This window comes from Poecilia latipinna, unplaced genomic scaffold (assembly GCF_001443285.1).
Source record: "Poecilia latipinna isolate Pla-1442-1.1 unplaced genomic scaffold, P_latipinna-1.0 Scaffold1197, whole genome shotgun sequence".
In the NCBI taxonomy this organism is placed as follows: Eukaryota; Metazoa; Chordata; class Actinopteri; order Cyprinodontiformes; family Poeciliidae; genus Poecilia; species Poecilia latipinna.
Window position 1 is genome coordinate 36,077 of NW_015113813.1, and position 9,197 is coordinate 45,273.

The window sequence follows — 9,197 nt, forward strand, 5'->3', positions numbered from 1 at the left end:
TAGGAAGGCTCGTGCTCCGCAGAGACAAAGCAGACGGTGAACTCACTTTAACCACAGTCATCCCCAACGGCAGCTTGCCACACAATACTGCATCTGAACAGCTCATGCTTTATGATTTAGAACAAGCACAAACATTTGCAGGCCTGGAGTGAGGTCTGCTCATTGTATTGTGCACATCAAATTAGAGTTTATAAAGCGATTTTGTATTATAACATCATTTCAGTGATGTACTCTTCTTTATTTTTCCACTGCAGTTTTTTTTTTTTTCACAGGAAGGAAGGATTGTTTGAAGCATATCAGGGGTGGTGTGTTTGAGAGGTTGCATTTTAAAAATCTGACAGTGCGACATCTTCAACAGGCCGCCCTCAGGCACCTAAAAATGCTCTGGGAAAAAAGTTTCTAAATGTCTGCAGGGGGTAAACTTTAATTCTGTGAAATAAAATGTTTTAAGAACGACAAAAAAAATATATATTAAAGAAAATGACAAAATTTAGCAAATGTCTTATTACTGCCTATTGCAGTGCGGCTGCAGAGCCATGTAGACTGAGCTAAAACCCAGTTGATGAAGGATGTTTAAAGTATTTGGCGACTGATATGTTAGATCTCTGGGCGCAGTGGAAACGGTAAGAGGAAAAGAAGCTTGCAAGTTGATTGAAGAGCCAGGAACAAATGCTTGATGGTTTTCTGGTTGGGGAAAAAAAAATGAACCCATCTGTCTCTGAAATTGCAAGAATGCTTAAATGTGACCAGAGGGATCAGTTTGCTGCTGTTTTATAAGAATGGATTAGCTCTGGGGACATTACATTGTTTAGGATGTTATGGTATTTTCTGCCCTTCGTGTAGATGGTAAGTACTTCCAAGAGTAAGCGATGTCTGTGTGTGTGTGTGTGTGTGTGTGTGTGTGTGTGTGTGTGTGTGTGTGTGGCAGTGGATGTAGTTTTCTTAGCAAGTAAAGATGCTCGCTATGTATAGTAAATATAGTAGTGCATTTGATGGCTGAGGAAAGACAAGATTCCAGATGAGTGGCTCTGAATGGTTGCTTTTTCAAAATCCCTTTTTATACTGAAGGCATTAAGTTAAATTATCTGCAATTTTCACTGAAGGACATGAATATCAAGGTAGAGTATATTTCAAAAGTATACATACTGGTAACCCTGGAACTTTCTCACCTTTGACCAGGTTGCAACCATGAATGAAGGAAAGTCATGTAACACTGAGATATAGAGTAGAAAATATTTTGTCGTTGTCAGTATCTTAGTAATGTAGCATCAGCTGGTAAGCTTCTTTCGTTATCATTTTTATTGGTCGGTGACTCGGTGTTGCTTTTGTACATAAATTAGGTCTGATTTGAAATAAATGAAGAATAAATTGACCCAGCACAACATCTAAAACCAGCCAGATTCTGGGCTCGTTCCTGAACTCTTCCAGTTATGTTATTTACTTGGCAGAGGTTTTCATGCTCTTCAGTGAGCATTTTCTGAGTTTTCACGTTATTACAACAGATCCATAAAGTAGGATAGAAACAGAACTTCTATATTTTCAAAATTAGAACAAATGTATTTTTTTTGCCAGTATTTTCAAACTCAGGACATCAAATCCATATATTTTTTTCTGTTCAAGAAGTGTGTGGACTCATACATCAGACCTGTTTCAATTTCGAGCAGAGAACGAGGATCCGTGGAAAAACTGGAATTAACTCCTGTGCTCCGGAACCGGGAAAAAGAAATTCCTACACAGCTGTAGAGAAAACTGAAATCTGAGTGTTAAAGAAAGCTTGTAAGAAACTCTTGTACTAAATCAAGTCACAAATTTCAGTCGACAATTCATGACTTTTAGTCATGAAAACATCCTCACTGCCCACTGACCTTCGCTCCACCTTCTTTCACTTTGACTCTCATTACCCCACTCTCCTCCTGTCCTTGCCCTTTGCCCTTTGCTTCTCAGCCTGCATTATCTCATCTTCTTCTCATCTGTTCACCCTCACACTGCTGATTGTTTGGATCTATTCATGAAAGTAAATTTTCCGGTTTTCTCATTCCACTTAAGCTCAGTCAGCCCTAACCTAGTGTGCTCTGATGTTCCTCTCAGGCAAGAGGTCTAAATCAGGCAAAGAAAGGAAAAGAGAGAGAGAGAGAGAGAGAGAGAGACGAAGCAGTGAGATGTAGTGGGGGTTGGCAGGGATTTTGAAGGAGGGAAAGAAGGAGCGGTGAGAACGAGGCTCAAAAGGAAGTGTTGGAGGAGGGGAGAAACGAATGGAGAGACAGAGCACTGAGGGAGAGGTAGAAAATGAGGAAAAGATGGCTCATCAGTGACCCATGTTAACTTATCTTTGACATGTCATACTTTATCTCACTCTCCCTCCTCCAATAACTTTCAAAATAAAAACCCGCCTGCTTATTTAAACATTTTCTATAGCCAAGCACACAGCAGTCTCGGTGACTCTCGCTCCAGCTGTGCAGTGTCTACATTTCTACATTTTCTGAAGTTTAAGCCCACTGTATAGCTGCTTATACTAATGCAAGTTCATGCTTTTGCAGGAGCAGAACGTTCCAGTGGTAATTTTATCCTGGGCATACATGGTGATACAAGTGGCATTTGATGTAGGCCCATTCCCTCTAAGTGGCTTTAGCAGGTTGGCAGCGGTTTAGCAGAAAATAGAGCAGTCTTAATGCACAGTAGGTGGATTAAACTGTGCTGCTCAAGCTCTGAAATGTTAGAGGCTCCAGAGGGAGACACAGATACGTGTGTGTGTGTGTGTGCCTGGGAGATTAAAATGTGTACGGTTGAGTTATTCCAATTTCCAGGTAGATTTAAACAAATGACAAGGGGTGGTACAACATTCTTTCAAAAAAAAAAATATTGCAAATAACATATATATTGTTTAATTGAATGTGTTTCTAAGCAAAACTGGGTTTATGGAGACTGAATTTTCCAGTGAGGTTTTACCCCTTCGTTTTTGTCATCCATAAACTTTCAGATAGAACTACAGCATTTGATAATGTTGACCAAAGTATTTTTTATCTCTCATCTGGAGCGTTAGAGTCGGATTCAATGGATTTAAATGTGCAACGCATTTGATTAGCTCCATTTGGGATAGAGAGAAGGAAGTTTTTCTGTTAATATGAACATTTCCACTCAAGTGCATTTTCCTGTGGGGGTTCCTCAGGGTTGAGTATTCGTACCTCTTCTTATATCTTCTCATTTTGAGTGTATCCTCAGGAAACGGTGACATTTCTCTCCATTCTGTGCAGATGACTGCCAGATTTATTCTCCTCTAATACCAAATGATTTAAAAATATATCCATTATAATAAGGGATACATGGCTCTACATTTTCTGAGCAGAATGGCAGAATTAAATAATTTTAAAATCATTACAGTACATGCTTTTTCTCTGTAGTATCTCTTTGACCTCTGTATACCTCATGTTTCTTTAGCTAGTGAGAGAAGAAGATAAAGCTCTTTCATTTGTGGCTCCAAAACTTTGGAACAATTTACCTTCAAATATTAAACCGACATCTTTACCTGCTGTTTTAAAATTTCTTCTGAAAATTGTATTTTCCATGTGGCTTTTGCAACATCGTGATTTGTTTTTACTTTTTGTATAATTTTCTATTCTTATGTTATTTTTCATCAACATGGTATTTTCACATCTGGTTTTATTATTTATCATGTGTTGGTGTTATGCTTGTTACAGGTTTTATTATTGGTTTAACATATGCTCATTTATATGTGATTTCTTTAGAAGTTGGACTTGGACGTAGAAATGATTAGAAACCTCATGTTTTACTGCGACAAATAGAGTCGGGAATCGACAATCCCTGTTTTGAAAATTTACATCTGTGAGTTTGCCACTGTGTGAGTCTCCTTGGATACATTCATGTCCAGGAGCACAGATGATGGATGAGGCGAAGGTGTTGGGTGAAATCGGGGTCAGTGGTCCATGTAGGCATTTAATTAAACCAGTGTCACATTGGAAAGGGAAATGCCTTTCCTGTAACTCTTTCTACGATGCTCCTCGGTGTTGATTTAACACAAGGATGGGATAAATTAATCACCTATCAGTTGAAACTGCTCAGCCTAAAGAGGAAAAATATTCTCTATAATCTCTGTTCAAAGACAAACCAAACAATGTTTCCAGCTTCAAATGCTCGAAGGTTTGGTGACCAGACAGCAGCATTTTAAAATCTTAGATCACCTAAACATGTTGTTGGAGTGACGATCTTCAGACTGGCCAACGTCAGTTTCAGCGATGTAAAGGTGTCTGTGTGGATGAAAGAATTGTTGACTGTTTGGATATTTTTCATTCTTGGTCTAACCATCTGCAGTGGATTCTGAGAGTTGCTTTTGGCATCAATAATTATTTATTTTCTTCTTGACATAAGTAGGGTTCTCTGTAGGAAAGCCTTGAAGCTGTGGCCAGTTTCCCTACAGAGAGAGTCAAGCAGGATCCTTCTGTTCAATGTTATTTGTCAGTATCATACAAGCTGCAGTTTCTTTGCATTTTTCAGCTTTGAACATAACACGTTTCTGTGAAAAACACAGCATTTCAGAACAACGCTTAACACATTCTGTGGTGCTTTTTGTCCTTCTCATTTCCTCGTCTGAGTGCGGATTTCAAGGCAGCTGCAAAGCATTTCGAGCACTTTTTTTTCCCCTTCGCACTCAATTTCACAACCTATTTCAGTTTTCTAATGTCTGAACATTTGTGTTTCATCTTTCTCACTTTTGATGCGCGTACTTTTCTGCTGTGAATTCTGTCGCAGAATGTGTCTCTTGGCAGCTTGTTTTCGCACTTTCATGCACGCCAAAGTGAAGTGTAATAATGATCCCAGGCTGGCTTCCTCCTTGGCAAATTTGCCACTTTCTCCATTACATGTATATTTTCTAAGCTGAAAACCTTGCTCGCAGGCTACAGATTCTCAAAATGCTTTCTTGCATCGGAATAAACCATGACTCTGCAATTGAGCCAGAAATACAACCAAATAAATGTGGCTTGCTTTTGATTTCATTCAGAAATGCAGGAAGTGACTTTATTAATTGAAAACAAAACAAGAAAATTTAAATTGCAGCACATTTTCAGCAGCGATTTTCATGTTCTAATGTTTTTCTGGTGTCAGATCTGCAGAGATAGTCTGTCTTCTCAGGTTTGGGAGAGAACTTTGTTCTCAGAGAAGCATCTCTTTCCAAATCTGTGTCCCAGTTAGCCTGAATAATCCACAGATTTTGCTGTCAAGTTTCTATCTGAACTACTTTCTCTGAAAGCGGTTGGCAGCGAGTTCTGTGGATTATCCAGTGAGGCTGAGGTACGGTTTCTGGAAAGAGATGTCTCATTGCGATTTTCCTTTTTTGTTTTTTTAATGTGATAATTTTATTTTGTCAGCACCACAAATGAGATTCCATCTGCTTGCACTGCACTTAAAAAAAAAAGCAGATTTTTTTTTCTCTGCTTCCTTTTTTCTCTTACAGCCTGGGCAAATATGAATATGAATGTTCTTCATTTCCTAAACACTAAATGTCAAAAAAGTTTAAATAGTCCCTCCATGATCTAAATCAGGGCTATTATATTCATCTCCTGCAGATGCCCTTGATGTAAACTGTGGGGACAGTTGCCATGTTGCCATGTGTTGTGGTTTAGCACCTCCTGGACAACCTGCAGGGCATCAGACCCCGTCTGCAGGGCCAACCCGCTTTGCTCCGTATGGTGCCGTGCTGCTGTGACCCCACCTGTCTGTTCCAGCTTTGGTCAACCCCCTGATGCGGGTTCAGACAAAATAGAATATTTTCTAAAAGTAGGGAAGCATTGCTTCGTGCAGTAAGTAGTTCTGTCTGAGAGTGTTCAGATCAGCTCTCAATCCTAACGTGATTAGTGTGATATTTTGTCATCTCACCAGGCGGGCGCCACACGCAGCTTTTCCCACAGACTGGCATCCCAGCGCTTTCCTAATAGTGTCATCTCCTCCTGTGTAAATTTAAGAAGTCCCTGAATGTGCACATTGTTTGCTGCAGGGCACGCTTGTTTGATGAGGCTAATCCCTTGTCTACGGAGACAAAGGTGTAACACTCGGCTGCTGTGGATCAGCAGCTGCGAGTGATGCTGTACATAAACCCGTGTCTCTCTCTCTCTTTCACTCTCTCTCTCTCTCTCTCTCTCTCTCTTTCTCTGTCTCTCTCTCTATTTCTATTTCTTGATTCCCACACAGCTTCCTAATCCCAAAAGATCAAGAGCATCCAGGCTGGAAGTGTGACTGGGCGGAAGCCAGCATGACGCTTTCAGTGATGTTGACTCACGTTGTAATCACTCCGGGCTCACAACAACCACGGCATGTCACGGCTGTCTAACCTTTTGTTGTTGCAGCCTCAAATTTGTATTCAGATTCGTATTCAGATGCCAAATATTTTGCTACCTCAATGTGAGCAATGCACATTATTACTTTTTCTGCTATTCGGTGGTAGATGTTGGCTATTAGAGCAGAAAAAAAAATGTTCACAGATGCTAAATCCAAATGAGATGTGTCTGGCTTGTGTGCACAAATGCATGTGCATTACGGTAGATACATTTACAAGGCTTAGCATGGTGGTATTCATCATATATGCTCACATTTGGAGACCTGAGCCGTTCATTTTCACCGTACAGAGAGACTGAGGTCAAAGCTGAGTAGGCTGTAACGTGAACTGAGCGCAGCCAGGGAGCATAAACATGAGCCTATTTTTAAATCAGGCAGCATGAGTAATGTTTTTTTTTTCTCCTCTGCATTTCACTCTGAAGGTTTCATGTCAATGTCATGCCCTCTTACTGAACAAATACAGCTGATTGGTTCCTAGTTACTCCGCTGTTAGTGAAAGGCTGAAAAATAACCTGTGATGGGAATTCATCTAACTCCGATTCTTCTGCGGCAGCTGCCTCATTTACATTTTGGTAAGGTACAGTTTGACAGAATCCGAGATGAGCGACCACAACATTTCAAAGATCTTTGCTGATATTCAGTGATCCTTTCTGAAACATTTATGCCAATGAAAATAACTGTGAACGTTAAACCAGACTTCAGAAACGTGGTGCTGATGAACTGAGATTTTTATTTGTATCAATTAGTATTTGGTCATGCATGATAAATTCAATGATTTCTCCTGGACAGTGTAGTCAGACATAATTTACATGATTGAAAATCCACTTCAGTTTGCTGCTCACCCTGACAAAATGCTCTCCTCTACAACCACACTGCCTTGCAGAAGTATATATATATTCACACTCCTTGAACCTACATTTTATTACAACAACAAACTTTAATGTATTATATTGCTATTTAATGGGATGGACTGACACAAAGTGGTGTATAATCATGAAGTGGAATAAAAATTATGTATTATTTTCAAAATGATTTACAAACAAAAATCTGAAAAGTGTGGCACCCTTTTGTATTTACCTCCATTTACTTTGATACACCCAAACAAAATCCAGTGCAGCCAACTGGAGACACCTAGTTTGTTTGTCCAAGTTTAATTTTATTTCTGTTTAAATGCAACTGTTCAGTGAAGTTGATAACAGGAAGTGAAACGAAAACAGCATGCGATTGAAATAACTCGTGGAGCGTTGTTCAATCCATCAAGCCAGGCAATTGAACTTTGACCTATTCAAAAAAAAAAACAACTGTCAGAGTGGTGCAAATTCATAATGTAGCTTTTGAACATGAACCCAATGTTTAAGACTGCAATTCAAAAATCCCCCACTCCTCCACTGAAGCACTAAAAAAACCTGATCCAACCAATTTGAGAGTTTGATGCATTTATTAAATGGGGAAAAATGCTTTTGTTAACCTGCAGATTACCAATCAAAGAAAATATTACCAATTTAGATCTATGGAATTTGGCAGATTTGCGACTTAAGTTATGTTCATAGGATGCAACTCCCTTGTCTGAAAATACAAACTGTGAACCTGTAATGTCCCTATGTGAAGAGTGCCAATGTTCACTACAGAGACTATAGAGAATCAGAAGACAACGGTTAAATCAGCTGAATTTGTGTGCCAATGTTCTTTCCTAAAACAAGATAACACATCGCAAACACACAGAAATGAAACATCCCTTTGGCCTGCAGCTATAGCCAGGATTTGACATCAGATGTCCTAATAGGCTGTTAGTGAATAAACAACCTTGTAGTTTCACCATGTAACATCTTGAGTATTTACAGCTAACAGAGATGTGACATTGCTTCTAAAAATGTTCAAAGATCTGCCCTAGTTTTGCCAACAAAACACTCGCTCTCCATATTTGTACCTGCAAAAGTGAGTTTCTGAGGCTCTTCACACCATCAAGCCATGTTTTGTGTGCACCGTGTTGGATTAGAGCTTCCTGCTGCGTACCTGCTAAAATACTTGTAGACCATGAAAAGTGATGGAGACCTCCTCCTGCAGCAGATCCCACAGGACTGAATATCAAAAGCGAAATTATATAACGTGATGTTAAAACATGCTGGTTAGGCAAATTCCTTCCTTTTATTCAATTTCACAGATATTAGGTTTGATCTTACTCGCTGTGTTGTGTTTTAGACCATTCACCGGCTTCAGCTTTGAAGTTGGGATGGGGTAGGGAGAGGTTTTAGAGCAAGGCAGGTGTGGGCTAAGAGGGTCTCACTAAGCCTGTGACAAAAAGACGCTGAGACGTCGCTCCGTCTCCCCCCACGATCCACAGGGACTGGAAAAGTAGGCCAGGCTCGGTGTCAGGCTGCTGTGAGGATCAGGACGCTCAAGTTGTTGACTTGTGATCAAAGTTGTTTTTCACACTTTGGTTGTTGGAAACTCTTGCAGAAATAGAGATTTAAAATATATATCTCTCTCACACATAAGAACAGATGCAAATACAAAAATGTAGGTCACATTTTTTATTAAACATGGGCTTTTTTTTCCAGCTGAACACTATGTCATCTACCTTAATACTGTTTTAACAAGCCTTATTTTTATTTTTTTTCTGGCAGAAGCTGAACCGTTCTCTCTGCCTACAACACCAAACAGAAATATGACCATAAAGCACCATGAAAAATTGGTCTGATAGGACACTGATATTCTGAAGCCATTAGACACAACAGGACCTTCAGTGGCTCCTGCCACTGGAGACCACGTTTGCTGGCTAAACATTGGACTCCATCTGCTCATGCACTGCACACGTCATTTCACTTACTTCACGTCATGGACTCATTGGTGTG